A 19,851-nucleotide genomic window follows, 5' to 3' on the forward strand; every position below is an offset into this window, starting at 1 on the left:
AATCAGCTTTTATGTTGCTGGCGTCACAAGGCAAAGTGAGTGATACTGCACAGGAGCTTGTGCATATGCATGTGTGTGAGTGCATGTGTGTGAGTGCATGTGTGTGAGTGCATGTGTGTGAGTGCACTCGTGTGTGTGGCAGTGATTGTGAACGCTCACCAGGCAAGATGAGACATCATATTTCCTGAGTGGGAGACATGAAAGCGGAAACTTTTTTTTTTTTTACACAATTGATATCAACACACAAATACACCATGCTGTCTCCACCCTGACATGGGAGAAAAACTCCAACCACAGAAAACCACACACTCCAAGCAGCAGGCTGCATGCGCTCACATTCCCAACGGAGGGAGAAGTGAGCAGGATGGGCTGATCTCTCCAACAAACGTCTACTTCCTGAAGCCTGGTGCAGTCCGAGATGTGACAACTGAGCTTTGTCTAGACAGAAACAAATGCTTTGCTCACCAGACAGGAATTCAGTGAGACCACAGCCCCTCCATTTCACACCACCTTTAGGCTGCTGCCCTCACATGGCTCACAACAAGCAAGTTCCACTCACCATTGTCTCAATGATCCAGCATTTATACTCCCAGCCATCTGCACCTCCCTGTTATTCAGCAACACAACAGATAACAGTGAGCTTAATTAAACAGAACGCACTATTTTTGCCTTGCCTCGTCAGGAGGAAAAACCTTCAGGTTTGCCTTCTACGCTGTTTTATTATGACACAGCTAACATTCATAATATTCTTAAAAACAGGCTCTGATCTTGTCTCCACGTTCCTCTTTTTTTCACACCTCCAAACACACACATCTTAAAAGCTGATTGTCTACAAGTCTGGAGTCAAGCCAAAAGTGGGAATCACAATTTATAGACTCACTGGTAAACCTTTCTTCTCCAGCCTCCATGGCATGCTGAAGAACTTACTCAGTCATTTGATTCTGTTGTGTTGGGGCTGAGATGGATCTAAAACCTGCAGACTCCCACAAGACCAGGGTGGGAGTCTTCTGCTCTATAATGTTGGTAGAGAACTTCTGCCCAACAGTCAAACCAATAGAAACAGAAACAGAGTGCACATGCTAACACGGCCCAATGCCGGGAGGTTTCACTGCTCAGAGTCCGGTTGGGGACCAAACCTGCAACATGTGTTACATCCTCAGTTGTGTGGTTCTCTTTCACACTGCACTGAGTCAAACCAACCAAACTATTCTAGCAACCTGTTCCCCGCCTTCGCATGAAGATGGCGCTGCACCAACAACCACATAAAGAAACAACACAGACCTCTGAAGAAGACTCTGAGCAGAACTGTCAGATTTTTAGTTGTAGGATTTCTCTTCCTCTTTGGTAAAAACAACATTTCTCCCACTAGCTCCAGACTCACGCATTTGTCTGCGCTGTAGTCCGCTTCCTGCTCATATTCACATATGCATTCAAACTGCATCAGAGATCACTTTAGTCATACAGAAATGTAAGTCTGTAGGGTCATCAGAGTTTGGCACATTGATTGGACTTTCTAGGCAAACAAAAGAAAGGTGAATTAAAGTAAACTGAACAGAACTGGTGTGAATGCACTGCATTCTACATGCAAACCATGCAGTGGTGTGTTATTTTTTCAGTTCATAAAATATGCTTCATTTCTGGTTCTTTTTCACACTACACTTTTGGTTTATCTCTTGCCACAAACCAAAAAAACTGACGTATTTCTGTTTCTTGTTCATGAATAAAGATGATGAACAGCTGGATTGGTGCAAAACGGGAAGCTTTCAAGACTTCCACCCAACTTCAGATCCTGTTAGCTTCACCCGCTAAGTCTCATTTCATGATGAACAAACAGCACCATGGAGACAAAGGAATATTACAGACAGGTAAGGCATAAAGCTGAGGAGACATTTAACAGGGTCAGGTTCTAAAATGTAACCCTGGTTTTAAGAAAGATGGAGCTAAATGCAGGAAGGAATCCTGTTGACTGGGGCTTAACTTCCTGCCGACCACAAACACTAAACATACTGCCAGAGCTATAACGGGGTTCAGACCGATCCACTTTCTTCACTTTTAATATTGCCCGGTACCGATCCGATACAGAGAAACCAGATGTTAATATCAGATCAATGCATCTCTAAACTATAATGGACTGAATTAGATTTGTCATTCCCGGTCCAGGCGAAGTCCATCTCACCTGGGCTGTCTTACAAAGAAAAATGTGCACAAACTACAGTGTGTAGATGTGCAAAGTTGATTGAGATCTCCCCAAAAGATTAGCTGCTGCAACGGCAGTGAGAGGTGTTCCTAACAAAGCATTCACTCAGGAGGCTTGAGTAGAAATGAACCTCACACCTGCCTTGCACTTGCAAAATGAAGAGAAACTGCTGCAAGTGCAGAATGAAAAGAAAGTTTCTGACTCATTTGATTCAGAATACCAGAAGAATGAGATCACCCTTGTGTCTCTGCTGTTGTCGGGAGAGAAGTGGATCTAATCAGAACCCGGCAGGTCTGACATGAAGACGGCTGCAGATAGACACGCTCATTACTGCTGCCTTCTGATGGCTTATCATGACGAACAGACACAAACACGTACAGGGAAGAATGAAGTCAGGCAAAAGAGGATTCCAACCTCAGTGACACCACCTCCACCGCCACCTCCCATTCTCCATCATGTGAACTTTGGAGCACCCCTAAAGTTTGCATAATGAAGTAGGGAGATGCGCAATAGAGACCCCCACTACTGATTACAGATTTTACAAAGTCACCTCGTTGCCTTGAAGCCACCTGATCACTGGCTCATGCTGGCGCCCTTTGGACAGCCATATTAGAACCATAAAGCATGCATACAGTAATAAAGCAGATAATCAAAAAAGAATTCCAAACATCCAGCACACCTAGAGCCAGCTCCGTTAGTCACCGCATGCAGACAGGGAGGATTCCTAAATGTCACAGTGAATGCAGGTTCCTGTTTAAAGGGATTAATTGTATTCACAGCTACAGCCAGTAACTTTTTCTGACAATGCCGTTGCATTTACAATAAACAGATCAATGTGGAAAAACGAGATGTGCTGCCCTGATTCATTTTAACCTCGCTGGTATTTATATGTGCACACAAGCAGTAATCAGCCAATGTTTAAATATAAATACAGCAAATAGGTTAGTAATGACAAACTTCACCTTTATTGGTGGAATGTAAAAGTAAATCTTGAAACTTTTGAATGTTGTTAAAAATTTATTTTTGTAATTCATGTCACACTATAAAGAATCACTGCATAAAGAGTGACTTGGCCAAGCAATAAATCAATTAATTGCATCATAAATTAAAACTCAGTCATTTCCATTTTTATTTTTCTCTTTTCTACTAAAAACTGGATGAAAAGTTTTCAGTCTGGTCCTCTTTTCTTCTTGAAGGACAACTTTAGAAACTTCATAATTCATTTTTTATTTGTTGTTTTGTTTATTTATTTTTGCACATTTAAAATGTCTTCCAGTTCCGGTGTTAAAGTTAATTGATCTTTCAGAATGTGTTCTTGCATTGTTTTGCCATTCACTGTTATATGACTTGCAAATGGTCTAAAAACAACAAGGTCATTGATCATCGCAAAAACGTCTGGGACAATTTATCGACCTGCAAACCTTGTTAGCATGACAAATATTACAAGCATTTCTTTCTTGTGATTTTGATGGTTATAGACTGTACCGATAATTCAAAATTTGGTACTTTTGGAAAAATGGATTGTAAACTAAAATCAATAATTGAAAATTACATTGAGTTTGGCTGAGGCTTCTTTTGCATGAGTTACTGCATTAGTGCGGCGCAGCATGGACGCAATCGGCCTGTGATTCTCACTGAGGTGTGATGGAAGCCCAGGTTGCTTTGATAGTGGCCTTTGTAATCTTCTCAAGGGTGTGATTTCTCCTCCTTTTTCCTTCCACTCAACTTTCTATGAATGTACCCTTTTCAAATTGTTTTACGTTTTTGAGACACTGAATTTGGTGGCTTTCAGCATTTGTAAGCCCTTTGCTAATCATCAAAGTTAGCAAAAAAAAAAAAAAAAAAACCTCTGAAACAATCAGAGCTGCACAATGGCAGTTTGAAGCACTGTTGCCATGCAACAAGAAGGTCCTGGGTTCAAATTCTGGGATCCTGTTGCATGGAGTTTGCGTGTCATCCTGATGAACTCTTGAATGTAGTGTGCTTCAGTGTTAACAGGCTTTGACTCCTGTACTGCAAAAACAAAACCTCTGTTTCTGTGGCGGTGCTGTTTACAGTATCCACAGCAGCAATGAGAGACACCAGGACATACAGAGTGTTATGTTCCTGTCCTGCCAGTTAGACTGTAAATAACGGGGTAAAAAAGCAAGATAAGTGTGCATGCAAACTAAAACACTCCATAAAATTCCCCTTTGTGAGCAACTTTTCAGCGAGGTGATGTGAGTGACCTGACCTGCTGTGTCACCATCGCTGAATACGAAAGTCCAACCAAGCGCTCCGGAATGCACTTTACAACAAACCGGTAGATCATTTATACGAGTGAGAATCTCCTTCCCGGCAGCGGGTCACTGAGACCGGATCAGTGGGGAAATGTGCGCTTTAATTGCGATGCGAGCCATTAGCTGAAACACTTCGTCCCCGCCAGCTGCAATGAAGACGACAAGATGCGATACTTAGCCACAGTCTGGTGCAGAGCTCACACAGAGGCCGACGTTTCCAGTCATGCACTCTGGAAGCGCTTCACTCCAAGCAGTGACCAGGATCTCAGAGGGAAAGTATGTGCAGGCCGGTTGGAGCGGTTTGTTTTCAGAACGGTGTTAACTCCAATGGAACGCGGCTGCAGACCCGAGCAGCATACCACCCTGCTTCTCCCCTAATGAACATCAGTCAAAAGCACATTTTCACAGACCACTGAGTGTGTGCTTCCAAGGCAAAGCAATTAACTTATTTCGGGACTGGAAAATATTTCCTTTTCCACTGTCTTATGAGGCAGGGAGGGCAGGAATTTTGGGATGGGGAAGAAAAAGAAAGAAACATTGAAGTGGAGAAGAGCAGCTTGTACAGGAATGCCAGGCATGTAACCAGTGGCTGGGCTACCTCTGGGCAGGGTGACATCCCGGCAGCTGCTCGGTCTTCCTCTCTAAGCTGCCAGACCGTAATGTTTGTTTAACTGGGACCAACAATTCCCTGAACGGAGAGGATCTGCGCGGCTGGAATTCCTGCCTGGCAGAAACGTGGCAAAGGAAGAGCCTGAACTGGGACACAGCACATTGGTCAGCTGGATGGACTAGATACTGTCGAAGCCCAGCAGGCGTGACAGAGGGCACTTCCTGTTGCTTTGCAGAGAGGCATGCTGCGTTTTCATTACAAATGTGAGCAAAGCTTTGCAGTTATTTCGCATATTATTCATGTCGAAAAGCACAATTTGGCAAATGAAGTGTTGGAGTGTTTTTATTAAATGAGAAATGCAATTAGTGAATTTTAAAAAAGTTATTAAAACACATACGGCACCATCGTCCTCCTACCATTTCCTGTCATCTTCTTTGTCTTTTCTGCCAGTGGTAACATTAGGTTTTTGATCACTTGACCGGTGTGAAAATGTTTTTATTGCAGTTTTGCTAAAGACACTACCGAGACTAGCTGCGTTTCCATTGACCTATATAATTGCACAAATTGGAATTCTGAAAATAAATCTGCATAATTGAAGCACAGCAACTTTAAAAAAAAGCTCATGATTTTCAGTTGGATGAAGTGGAGTTTGGGCCTTATTTATTGCAAAATACATAATCGCCACTGGTGCAAACCATGAAGAAGAAGACAACAGGAAGTCGTTGGAGGATCATTGTTTGGCATGTTTTATGTTTTTTAATGACACATGCAAAAATTTATTTCTGTGTGTTTTTTATTGCATTGCTTATTTAATGAAAATGTCACAAATGCAAAATTTTATTTTTTTTTAATTAGTGGAAAAATAATGTTTTGTCCACATTTGTAATGGAAACAGAGCTGGTGGCAGCAGTGCAGTAAAATCAGTCTGCTTCTACAGTCAAAGAGTGATTCACTCCACAACAAAACATCTGCAACTATACATGAACAAAAAACAGAAACTGCTAGAAAAGGTGCTCTGGTTTGCATTTGGAGGAAAAGCAATACTATTATTATTATTCTTTATTCAAACTGTCCTGCATTTGACCTATTGACTCTACTGCTACTGCTTGAGTAGCTGTAGAGTACCCTTTGGACTTGGACGTACTGTTTGCTGAGAAGCAGTCAATGCAGACACTGACTGATTACTGTGTCCTGTCAGAGCAGCAGAGAACGGACAAAGCAAAACAGTCTCTCTTACTTCCTGTGTTTATACAGAGCTAGCCTCCCTCAGAGGCTACATTAGAACTACATTATTGCTTCTCCAGGAGCCATCCTTCAAATGTAACTAACTCCTACACAAGAACATGTTCTGTACAAGTGGATAACTCTCCCAATCTGAGACAGACAGGATGCTGCTTTTGCTTTTGGTTCTTCAACCATCAGAATGGAGCAAAGTTCCACTCTATCTGTTCATTTGTCAGAGTTTCAGGAGCTCCTGTTTCATGGAACTTCTTTAGAAATGGACTGTGGACTCTGACGTTGGTGTTGTGCTGCTATGTTGCTGCTACATGTTTACCATTAAGATGCTATTTTGATCCAGAATAGCTTCACTGACAGCTCATAATTTGCACATAAGCATAATGTTTTCCAATCAGATCGTTTTATGAAGCAAAGACAAACCCCCAGTGAGCCCTCAGAGAAACCGCGTTATCATCCAACACTGTTTGTTTGCCTATATAGTTTGTGCATCAGATTTACGGGACGTAGTAGAAACACAAAGCAAAGATTCCTGCTTGGGACTGTAAAAAAATTAAAAAATGTTACTCATCGTTCACGACTCTGAAAATGTTGAAATTAATGTTATATTTAATTTCCCTCTCTGATAGATAAAGTATTTCTGAATTGAATTTGAATTCAAAAGATATTGAATTCCAATATATACTAATTACAAATAATAAGTATAAATTAATAAGTTGATAAGTTATGTTAATAGTAGTAAAATATTGCAGGTAAATGAAAACATTAGATCATGTGATCCATTTTTATTTAAAATATTCACTTTGAAACCACAATACAAAGCAACCGGTGTTATACGTTTTCATATCGTGAGAATCTCCTACAAGCTTCTGCCAACTGACAAATGTTTGGTGGATTTGTCAAGGCCTGGTACAAAGTTCAGCACAACACCTGCCAAGAGAAAAAAATTCCATTAAGTGCTTCTTCCATTGTAGTTTTGTTTGGAAAAGACTGTTAAGCAGGAACTATTGCAACAGGTGAGTTATGGCTACTCCCTAAAACACACCCACTTTAATCCAGAAAACTGGTGAGCCATGAAGGAATTTGCATGAGTTTCTGTAGCAATACTTGGGGAAAATAGGTCAGGAATGTCAAAGAAATGAACATTTACAATCTTGGGTTTTTGATCATGTTGACAAATCAAATTTCTGTTTCCAAACTATAATTTGTGCATATGTTCTTTAAGTTCACATTTTAAACTCCCTTTAGCATTTTCTGTCAGTGATAAAAGCGGTTACTTGTGTAACTAGAATAATGCATGCAACAATACATGCAGCAGTCCTGCTGTGCAGTAGAGAATGCAGACAGTTGCCTAAATCTGAAACTTCCAAAACGTTGAGGAAGAATAACAGAGTTTCATAACAGAGTTATCGGAAGCTAAAGGGAAAGAAAAACAAAGCAACATTGTTGTAATACTTTCTGTCTTCCTGCTAACATGGTTAGCATAGCTCACATTCCTAAAAAGCAATGCGTACTGTATTTTAGAAGATACAAGATCTGAAACTTATCTTTGAGCTGAAAAGACAACAAAAACCAAAATCCAGCTTTTCTCCGCAGAGATTCAATTCCAAACAGAATAAATCAGGAACTTTGTTGCACTCTATGCAGCCTTTATGTTGCCTGCCTAAAGTTTCACTCTCCCTCGCCTTGCCGCAGCATAAATGAGCCACATTTTGACCTGCCACAGAAAATACTTTCATTTTAAAAAGGTTGTTACATCTCTGTGCTTCTTCTGAATTGATTTTACTGATACCGAAAATAGATGTTTCACTCGACAACAGCTTCCACACTGAAGAGTCTCTGCTTCAGTCATGGTGAGCCAAGCAGTCTGATCCTGGTCATCAACCAGCATCTCCAGTACATATTGCATGGTGTCAGATGTGCAATCAAATATCTGTGCAGATATTTTCATGTAAATTTGAATCGATATGCAAATATCTACACTTTCAAATAAGACCTCATAAACTTTCTGTTTGGCAGATCATTTGGAAATTCTGAGCTCGGCAGAGAACGAACCTCTTAGAGTAAGTGATGCACTGATCAGTAATCGGCCGATACTTAAATGTGAAACCAATTTTATACATGCCAGCAAAAATCAGCAACTGTCCCCTTTTGCTATGGCATGAGAGCGGACTGACTGACAGACCCCACCCACCAGGCTACATCTGCTCGTATGCGTTTAGCAATAATCACCTCACTTTGTTGCTATATTTAGCAACTTTTCAGACAAAAGCAATCATAATCTACAGGCCTGGCTTTTTAAAGATCATTGGTCGGCCAGAAGACTGCAATCAGTGCACAGGCACTTAGTACATTTCTAAAGCCATGTCCAAAATATATCTAAAGTTAAAAATAACTCGTACGACTCATGCCTGTAATTCCATTCACTCCTCAGAAGTGAAGTCAGTGTCTTTCCAGGCATTTGCTTTAAAACCAGGATCTGCAGTGACCTAGTTGTGGAAGGAGTTGATAATATATCACAAGACGAACAACAGGGAGGGCGAGATTACAGATCTGAATCCCTGATCCAATAGTTACACATGTAGTGCTGCTCAACGGAAATGCATTTATAGAAGATATCTTCCGGTTCTGTTTAGACACCTTATTATTTTGTAATATTCCATGATGCTACTCTTCATTGGAAATTTAGCGGCTGCTGAACGCCTCCAAGGATTGTGATGCAGAAGCTTGATGCAACTCTTTGCCCTACTTCAAATCCAGACAGTATTTGTGTTACAGTCACGCAGACAGGAGTGCTGATCTGAGGGGCCTGGCTGGAGCCCACCCAGAGAAACCCCAGCACTGCACTCAACCACAACAACCAGTGATCCACCAGTCACTTCAGGAACATGAATCTCTGTTTGGAGAGTGATTCATTTTTGGAAGCAACATGTTCTTGTTCCTGGGAACAGGGCAGAGCTGGAAAAGGGCAGAACATGTGGGAACAAAAGGTCCACCGATTCAATCATTGCTGTCTTCCAAGAATGAAAACTAAAATAGATTTATTTTAAAGATTTTGTGTTCCCACCCTTTCAGGATGAAGTGGAATGCATCGTGCATTGTCTGCAGGCAATAAAGAGTCCCACATGCAGACATAAATTACTGTAAACACTGCGAACATGTGGCTTCGAAATACAACGGGCAGAATGAGAGCCGTCCTGCTGGCCGTGGAAGCGAGCCATGGAGTGAGTATTAACCACATGAGTTCCTGCTAGGAGGGAAAGCCACTCCCAGAACTGAATTCAGTGAGTAGGAGTTTGAGATTGCACATGTATGTGTGTGTGGTGTGTGTGTGTGTGTGTGTGTGTGTGTGTGTGTGTGTGTGTGTGTGTGTGGGGGGGGGGTGTGTGGGTGTGTGTGTGTGGTGTGTGTGAGAAAAGTTGAGGCATTTTTTTGTGGAGGGGTGTGTTTGGTTGGAAGGAGGTGGGAGGGTTGTTCAGGAAGCGGACATGGTGCAAGCAAGAGTAAAGGAGAACATCCATATATGTCCAGATGCCTACGGAACAGGATGGAGTCGAACATTAGAGACACGTCTTCCAGCTCTGGGATCTCCATGGGGTGTGACAAGGGGGGGGAATTTCAAATCTTCTCCTGAGTGAGCAAACACACACACACACACACACATATACACACCCTGCTGCTCAGAATCCTACCAAACCCCGAAACTGACATAATTCTGACACGAACCCTTCAGCTTTCATTAGACGCGTCACCTGAAACCCCTTTAGCAGCTGAGGGAAATTCAGAAGTTATGGTAAAATTAATGATTTCCCCTGGAGGCCGACTGACTGGCCGGTCAGTCGGCCACTTTCAGTTTCTGCCAGGTTTGCACAATAAATAGCAGCCCAGCAACCAGCCAGCAGCACACCTGGACAAAACCAAATAAAAGGGGCCTTTGTTCAACACCTGCACCAGTGTCACTGATTTACTCTGAGCCAGTTAAACGCTGGGTACTTTCGGTAAAACACGTCTTTGTTGCTGGTTTACTCATGGTATTTCTTTAGCTCTTTTAAGATACATTTGACCTTTCGGTGCTATTGGGATGTGAAAACATATCAGTCACTTGAATAACTCTAGGGTCACTCCAACACCACAAAAAAAGAGCTATCAGCACTTGGAAACACTGACAGCACTACAAAATAACTGCACATGTACATCCAGATACTGGAGACCAGGTGACTCCCAAACTATGAATGTCTGAAAGGCGTTCAGAACAGTTAGAATGATACTGAGGCCCAGTTACAAGCTAATAGACTGCCCAATACTGACACCATGTGGTGACTTTTTAAAATGAACTGTGAGTTTATTAACGGTAGATTTTTTTTTTCTTCATTTGTATCTAACTTTAGATGCAGGGGTTTCACAAAGTGGAGCCTGGGGGCCATTTGCAGCCCCTGGACTGATTTTGTGTGGCATCTGAAATTCAATACTGGAATCAACTTATCCCCCTCATGAACAGGCTGTTGATGCAAATGGAGACTTTTTTTATTTTTAATTAAGAAAAAAATATTCTTAAAGTATTTAAATTGTCATGTATTGGAATTTTTTAGGTACAAAACATATTTGTCTATTGATATCTACACATTTTTCATACTCTTTAATTTTATAGTAGACAAAACAACATCTAACCAATGACTTTTAGTCTGATTGCAGAGAATAAAGTAAATTTTTCTTCTATAAACCCTAGAAGAAATTATAAGTCAATTAAGTTCAAGCTCCTGCTGTCTGGATGTCCTACCCACACATTTCTTTAAGAAAGTCCTGCCTGTTATTGCTACTGATCTGATCCAAATAGTAAACTCATCACTCACATCAGGGGTTTTCCCCCAGGCTTTGAAAACAGCAGTCATCAAACCACAGTTAAAAAAGAACAACCTGAACTAATCACTAATGCAGAATTACAGGCCGACCTCTGACCTCTGACCTCCCATTCATCAGCAAAGTCATTGAAAAAACTGTGTGTAAACAATTAAATAGTTTCCTCATGATGAGCAACTGCTTTGACTCTTTCCAGTCTGGTTTTTCGTGCTCACCACAGCACGGAGACTGGCCTAGTCAAAGTATTCAATGATATCCATATAAATACGGACTGTGGGAGAACCACGGTGCTGGTTCTGTTGGACCTCAGTGCAGCTTTTGACACTGTCGACCACGACATATTATTGAATCGACTGGAGAGTTGGGTTGGACTCTCCGGTTCGGTGCTCGACTGGTTTGAATCTGACATAAAGAACATTGATTTCTTTGTTTCAATTGGAAACTTTTCATCAAAGAGGTCAAAGGTCACATGTGGGGTACCCCAAGGTTCAATCTTAGGACCCCTCTTATTTAATATTTATATTCTCCCACTAGCTCAGGTTATAAAAGGAAATAATATTAGCTACCATAACTATGCAGATGACACACAGCTCTACATTACGATATCACCAGGTGACTCTGAACCCATCCAGTCACTGAATAAATGTTTAGAACAGATAAATGTGTGGATGTGCCAAAACTTTCTCCAGCTGAACAAAAACAAAACTGAAGTCATTATTTTTGGACCTAAAGAGGAACGATCTAAAGTCAATGCACTGCTTCAGTTATTTCAACTAAAAACTAGCGATCAGGCCCGAAACCAGGGAGTAGTGATGGACTCGGACTTGAACCTTGCGAGCCACATAAAGACAATTACAAAGTCGGCCTTCTATCACCTGAAGAACATCTCCAGGATTAGAGGACTAATGTCTCAGCCAGATCTAGAGAAACTCATCCATGTGTTTATCTTTAGTCGCATTGATTATTGCAACAGCGTCTTCACAGGCCTGTCCAACAAATCAATCAAACAGCTGCAGCTGATCCAGAAGCTGCTGCTCGCGTTCTCACTAAAACAAGGAAGATAGAGGCATAGTACCAGTTTTAAAGTCCCTCCACTGGCTCCCTGTAGCTCAAAGAATAGATTTTAAAATACTGTTGTTAGTTTACAAATTACTGAACGGTTTAGCACCACAATACATCAAAGATCTGCTGTTGTTGTATCAACCTTCCAGACTCTCAGGTCTTCTGGTTCTGGTCTGCTTTGCATCCCCAGAACCAGAACCAAGAGAGGAGAAGCAGCTTTCAGCATCTATGCACCAAAAATTTGGAACAAACTTCCAGAAAACTGTAAAACAGTGGAAACCCTGACTTCCTTTAAATCTCAACTAAAAACACACCTGTTTAGAATTGTATTTAAAATGTAATATGTAACAATGTATTGTTTATTCCATGATGCATGACTTTGTGTTCTTGTGTTTATGATGTAAAGCACTTTGAAATGCCTTGCTGCTGAAATGTGCTCTACAAATAAAATTAGATTGATTGATTGATACATTTTTCAAAAATAATTGCCCATTCGACACTTCTATCTCAATGAGAAATGTTTTCAGTTATATGCAAACATTAAAAAGGACTTTACAGTTTACATCAATCAGTAGGTAATCAGATATAAAGTGTAAAGCACCATTTGACAGAAGAAGAGCTGGGATTGAACCAATAACTACTGTACCAATCAGGCTTTGGATCCAAAATGAGCCACATGAAATCAGGGAGAATGAAGGAATCCTGGATTTACAAAGTGGGGGAAGGAACATAAGGCCATTCACCGATCTTTGACCTGCCAATTCTGATTTTTATGGATACTGATATACATTTGAAAGGTTGTTATGTTGGCAACATTTGGGTGATTATCTGTGCTAATTTATTGGTGCACCCTCGGTTTTCCTATGCAGATGATATCTGAGTTGTCGTACCAAACCATGACACATCCCTGCCTCACTTGATGGAGATTATTGAGTCAAATTTGAAAAGTATTAGGCTGCACACACCTAAAGACAGAAAGTATTTAGGAATCCATCTTAGCCAAAATTTGGAAGAAATTGCTAATTCTATATTTTAGACCAGTCTTACAAAAAAATTAAACAAAAGTGGGACAAAATGTAATTTACTCTATTAAGGGAGATTGATGTTATTAAAGCAATAGGGCACCTAAATGTAACTATTTCTTGATCATTCTGCCAATTATAATCACCCCCATAATCTTTAAACAACATTTTATATAACTGTTTTTTTGGCCAGGGGGACAAAAAGCAAAAATCAAACTGAGTAAACTTTAGTCCACTAAGAAGAAATGAGGACTCAGCTCATCATATCTGAGGTGGTGTAGATTATCTCCAATCACTAAACTGGCTAAAATAGTGGAAATGTTCCAATAAAAGGTCAGAATTGTTGGATATTGTGACAGTGAATTATGTTTACCAGTTAGTTCTAAGGAGAAATTGTCTGAAAGGGATGACACCACCAATCCAATCCAGCCCTCATGCACCAAAGTACATCAAATTATCACACCATCCAAAGAAGTACGCCCCCCTGTGGTTGCTCTCTGCCATTTGCGCTGACTAGTTGGAAGAATGGAAATCAAATGGTTTATCTACCATAGGACCATAGCTTGGTGTGGCTATTAAAATTAATCAATGCTAACTAGCTTTTGGCATTGACCTCTTTTACTCGCAACCAAATTTGGTGTGTCAGTTCAGAAGCACATCTTATGTTGTGAGATCCACTGTAGAATTAGAGAATTAAAGATGGCTGACAATATATATTTAGGTTATTTTTATTCCATTCATTACCTTTTGCTTATCAGAGATTGGATTGGTAAGGTAATATGTCCAAGAGGGAAATCTGGACATCCTGCTCCCCCAGTTTCACACATATCCTCCATAGTTTGGCTAAGTTGGATTCCCGAATACTTTATGTCTTTACCAAATTTTCATGGCACACTGACGTCACTGGCATGGCTTCAGATTTGTTCCAGCTGATTCTGTAGCCTGAGACTTTTAAATTAGAACTGTAAACTTCACCGCGCTCTCAAGAGGGCAGCAGATTATAGACGGTCTTCAAAGTCTGACCTGGTATTTGAAATAAGATGTGCTTCTGGACCTGCTTAATTATAGATAATGTGTGTTTGCAACCGGAGCAGCCTCACAAATATACAAAAAGCCCAAGATGCCTGGCTTCCCCAGAGCCTGCAGGCAAAGACACTTACTTACCTTTAAGGAAGCAGTTTGGATGGAGCATGAACCAAAAATGTTCCTGAGCAATTGGTCAGCAAACATCTGTGGATAAAAAAAAAACAACAAAAAAGGTTAACAACCTCATCCTGCTAGGTAAATTGTGAGACAAGAGAAGCAGAGAACAGAAGCAAACAGTCCAGCAGAGGGTAAACAAGGCCTTTAGTACATGAGGTGACACTATTTACTTCATCGCCATCTGTCACCCACTGAAAACTGCAGTGGGTGGGAAGAAATCTGCTCTGTGCTCCACTTTCTTCTATTTCTCCATTCCAGCAAAACCAGTTAGTCAGTCCTGTGGTCAGAGAACTGTCTGTGTGCTGAGTGGAGGCAGCAAACATGTGAACTAAAAGGTCTAACCCTAAAATTTAACTGACACAATTATATTTAAAAAAAAAAAACTTCTAACATATATTTCTATATCTAAACCCTTAATGTGAAATAAAGAGTACAAATTTTTTTTTAACTTTCTAATGACCCTATTATCTTTTCTTCGTCTGCATAAGATTAGCTTTAAAGAAATAACTCTGAGCAACAGAGCAGTCTGAGAGTTTATCACAGGATCAGGTTCTTTCTCAGCTTCTCACACGACGTCACATTATCTGACTCCAGCAATGTTTACAAAGCAGGTAAATATCAAGGTACAATTGTAAAATGTAATTTGTAATAAATTTCATCAAAGCCACTTAATACAGATTTAATTTATTTAGTGTTTTTATTATTATTATTATTTAATGCACATGAACAGCAGCAGAGCGTTTACTCCATGTATATTTAAAACTTTAAGTTGCCATTTACATGCCATATGCCTTCTATATAATCACAAAGAACACATAAAAAATGTAATAATGTTTAGAATTGTGACAATGGTTTATGCTGTGGTACCTGCTGCCTCTTGTCCTTGCTAAGCGACAGCTCCTTTCCTCCTCTGGTTTAATATTTACCTCAGTAACAGCAGAGAGTTGAGAGTTTATGGCTGCGGGCAACACATTTAACACCACACAGCCACCATTTATCTCCAGCTAACACTCTCTGGGGAAATCCAGATAACACCATTTCAGTTTCTGTACATACAACAAACATATTTTTCACATCTCAAAACCTTTACAAGATGCATTCAATTAATATTCACATAGTTTGATTCAAGTTCAGTCGTTGTCTCACAATCTTTTCAAATTCACCTCAGAATGATAACTGGAAGAAAGAAGCCTATCAAAGAAAGTATTTGAATCATTGCAGCAATTATTTGTCCTGAGCAAGCATGGGGACACAGTGGACAGGAACAACTCCAGTCCTTCATCAAGGAGAGAAACAGATAAACAAGTAATACAAACTCTGGGATGAAAAGGAGAGTATAAACATAGTAGCAGTAGTAGGTTCATCAATAGCAGCAGAAGTGCTGCAACATGCTGAGATCTGGATGAACTGGACGTCACATTATGAGGGACTACAGCAGGTGCTACAGGTCTGATGGTTATAGTTGTTGACAAAGTTACAATTAAAGCAGCAACAGTCCAAAGCGTCCTGCATAAGCAGGAGAGGAACGTTGATGTCACACAGCAGCGCTCTGATTACAGAGGTAAAAATAGAAGCTCTCATTAGCTTTTAAATAAAATAATTATTTAAAATGATTTATTATTTCTTTTAAATAAAGAAATCATTTAAAAGCTAAGACGAGCCGACAGCATCGTCCCAATATTAAGTTGAAGGAAGCCAAAAAAAAAACACACAAGTAATAGTCTTCTGGGAACATGAACTGCAACGCAGAGACACACAGGTGGAAGCAGGAGTGGTGGGGTTGCAATGTGTAATGATAACTGTTATTATTTTCAGTCGCTTTAATGAACAGATTTCCTGCATCTGGCAAACGTTGGTACAGAAATGTGACACGTTTCATATTAATGACGTAAAAGTCAGATTACATGCAACATTCAGACTGCAGGCGCTTTGACAACTATCAGACATGTATCCAGTTTAGTGCAACATATGGAAGTGATACAGAGCAGATTTTCTTTCTAAGCATGTGGAGAAGTTAAAATTTAAATTGAGCCGCCCCATCCTATTTATTCTTGAAAAAATAGGATGGGGCAAAAAAATTGCATTTGGGACACATTTGCCACGGTGGCCTTTGTGACTCTGAACCAAGCACAACTAAACTGTTTTCATATGATATTCCTGTTCCTCTGCATGCAATGGCATTAAATCTGCCTTTTTTTTAAGCTGACTAAACAAACTTAGCTTAATAACAAGTCATAGAGCAGCTAAATGAAAGATCTCTGAGTCATGGAATATGTCAAAGAAAGAACATGTGAAGATAATTTACAGTAACAGCTTCACCAAGAGATGTTCCACAGACGCTATAAATATCCTGCAAATACTACTGTATGTGACAACTCCCACAATGCCACTGAACACAGACAGGTCATGAGTCAAACGATGACCAGGCTACTGTCACAAACCTGCTGCTGGGAAGAAACCCTCAAACTATCAGCGTCTCATGCTACAAATTAAACAAAGCAATAATATCAATGGTACCTGAAAGGTAAAACCCAATTTGTCCCACATTCATTGTGAATGTAAATTATTTGTCATTTTACATTTTTTTTTAATGACAGCAGAAGTAAAGTGAAATGATGGGCGGAGCCTCAGCAGGCCAATAAGCTGTCACTTCTGTTCTTGCTGGGCTTTTAGCGTTTGCAGCTCAAGCTTCGCTGAATTACATATTCACATTTGTCATTTTCTCATGCCTTGCAGGCATGAGAAAATGGGAGTGTGTGAAACCTACTTTCATCTGTGATCCTTCTATGACGCCATGGCAACACTCAGATAAGAGTGAAAGGACTTTTTAATTATCATCATCATCATTACCATCAAAATAAAAATCTTAGGTATGAGAGAATTGAGGCACCCAGCTGCTCCTTCTGCATGTGTGCTCAGAGCTCCTGCAGGACACGCCATGCAGGGTTTGGCTATTGAGAGCCTGTCAATGTGACAATCATTCTGTGAATTTAAAGTGATTTCAAACCTGTTTTGGAGTATAAATACTGTACAAAAAATAGCAATCATAAGTTGTGTCTTGTCCTCATGAAGAATTCAGACCAAAGCATTGCAGTTCCACTTCACACAGGACACAACTGAATGGTTTAAATGTGAAAAGGCAGGATTTCACAACATGATATATGTTCACTTTGAAATGCATATCAAGTACAAAGAAAGTTTTCAGTGGCTTTCCTTATTGCTGTTAAATTGTAATCACTGAAAAGAACTGGGATGAAAGGCAGCATTTGTCTGATTTCACAGCTTTTTGAATCGCATTCTGGATTCTGTTGCTGCTGTCACATTTTGCTCAACACAAATTGGTGAAGCTGCAAGTTGCATTAGCAAAAAATACATTTCAAAAATTGACCAGAAATATCATGATATAGAACCCGTTTTTCACTTCCTAGTTTCATCATGTTTCCAACGCAGTGATACTTTTCCAACAGCAGCCATTCATTTGCATGAGCAGCCTGGATCAGGAGCCCACAGTAGAAACACAACACAACAAATTGCTGCAGTGAAAAAGAACTTTCTGGAAAATTAATTTTCAAGGGAAAAACATTTTGGAATAAAAAAGATGAAACACCAAAAACCTTGTGAATTACTGGGTCAAGACTGGAAAGGCCTTGATTTTAGACAGTAGTGTCCAAACCCAGGAAGTTCAGAATTGTCCAATCTCCAGGAACAATTGATTTTGTCAAATAAAACTTTACAAATAACGACATTGTGCCTTTTTCAACTAGATTGTATTTTTCAAAAAACTAAGCACAAAGGATTTCGTTAAGATTTTTTTTTTTTTTTAATGGATCTTTAAATCAATGTAGATCCCAAACATAAAAAAGGTCTGGCCTGACTGTGTTATAGAACTACAGTCCCTAAAAAATGTTTCAAGTGACTGTTTTCCTTTTTGGGGAAGAATATTTCTATTTTAGCCTCCAGCTAAGGGGGTCAAGCCTGAGTGAAAGTTTTTTGGTTCCTTATAATACAAATTTCAGATGAATGCAATAAATGAGAAAAAATTTGAGTTGTACATAATATTATTTTATTTTAATGTTGATTTCTCCAATCTAAATTTGCAATCAGAAGGCCTCAGAAAATCATTCAGTGGACCACAAATGGTCCCTGAGCCGCACTTTAGACACAATTGATTCAAGAAGATCTTAGACTTGGAAAAAAACGTCAGTTCAAGATTTTTTTCAAAATACTTAATAATTATAATGTATATGTTTTACTTGACTGAAATCTAATAAAAAAAAGACTGGTACCATAGTTGCACGGTACACAACAGAGTTTCAGTAGAAATATGAAAGGATCAGTGAAGCAAAGAGAACAGAGCCCACTGTGAACGCTCTCCTCGCTAGTAGCTAAGCAGTTCTGCACTCACCAGCCGTCTCACATATAACACATTCTCTTCACAGAGAGGTTGCAACACCTCCATCCCTACCACATAAGTTATTGAGGAGATTCACACGCGCATCAAGGGGAGGGGAGGGGAGCGGTTTCTTTGTTGTTGCTTTCTTCTTTATTTTTTTGATAATACTCTGGACCTGCAGAGGTGGAGAAGCTGACTAGAAACATTCTCTGAAGGTCTTTGTGACCAGAGCAGTGACGCACGGAGGAGCTCCCCAGAGGCCGAGCGAGGAATTTGAGTCGAGGGACAGACAGAAAGGGGAGGAGGGAAGGGAGGGGGGTCTGGTGGGTGAGTTAAACCATGCTAAGGTCTGCACCAGTGGTAACCCTGGCAACATGGACGAATCCACTTCAACACCATCAGCCCAGACAAGCGAAGTCGCATCAGACAGTCAGAGAACAGATACCTGGTGACAAACATCAGACCCAAACTTAAGAGAATTCTCAGTCACACACACACACACACACACACACACACACACACACACAACACACACACACACACACAAACACCTCTGCTCGTTTACAGAAAACACATTCATCCAGTAATCCTGCTGACCAACAGCCCCTCCCACTTAACTCGGTCTCAGTGTGTCACGCTCTAAACAACCCTCCCTTTTGTTGTTTGCAGTAAACATCAGAGCTGCTTGTCAGGGGGAAACAGGATTCCACTCTGACACGATGCTGTGGGAACGGCTGGAGATTCTGCTGGGAAACAAACTGATAACGTAATACCTGTGGAGTCTGGCAGTCAGCAAGCAGGCCTACGCGCTGCAAAGTTTGCTCATGGCCGCGCATTCTTGGGCCATGTTTGTGTTGCCAGGGCGGCAGGCAGGGTGGGGCGATATGGGCTGGAAGTTTTATCACAATATTTTGGGGTAAAAAAATAAAAGTGACAATAAGAACTTTTCTTTTTCAGGTAACTTTGACTGCATCATGGTCCCACAAACACAA

General features: G+C 40.4%; 1 protein-coding gene across 1 annotated transcript in view; it reads right to left on the minus strand.

Annotated features, from left to right (window-relative positions):
* gng12b (guanine nucleotide binding protein (G protein), gamma 12b) overlaps nucleotides 1-19,851 on the minus strand; it is a 33,629-nt gene that overhangs the window by 12,790 nt on the left and 988 nt on the right. The window contains exon 2 of the mRNA XM_055060461.1: nucleotides 14,428-14,493. The gene's annotated coding sequence lies outside the window, so the exon portion shown is untranslated. The remainder of the gene's footprint in view (nucleotides 1-14,427; nucleotides 14,494-19,851) is intronic.

Source organism: Poeciliopsis prolifica, unplaced genomic scaffold (genome assembly GCF_027474105.1).
Source record: "Poeciliopsis prolifica strain line A6 unplaced genomic scaffold, Auburn_PproV2 SCAFFOLD060, whole genome shotgun sequence".
Classification (NCBI taxonomy): domain Eukaryota; kingdom Metazoa; phylum Chordata; class Actinopteri; order Cyprinodontiformes; family Poeciliidae; genus Poeciliopsis; species Poeciliopsis prolifica.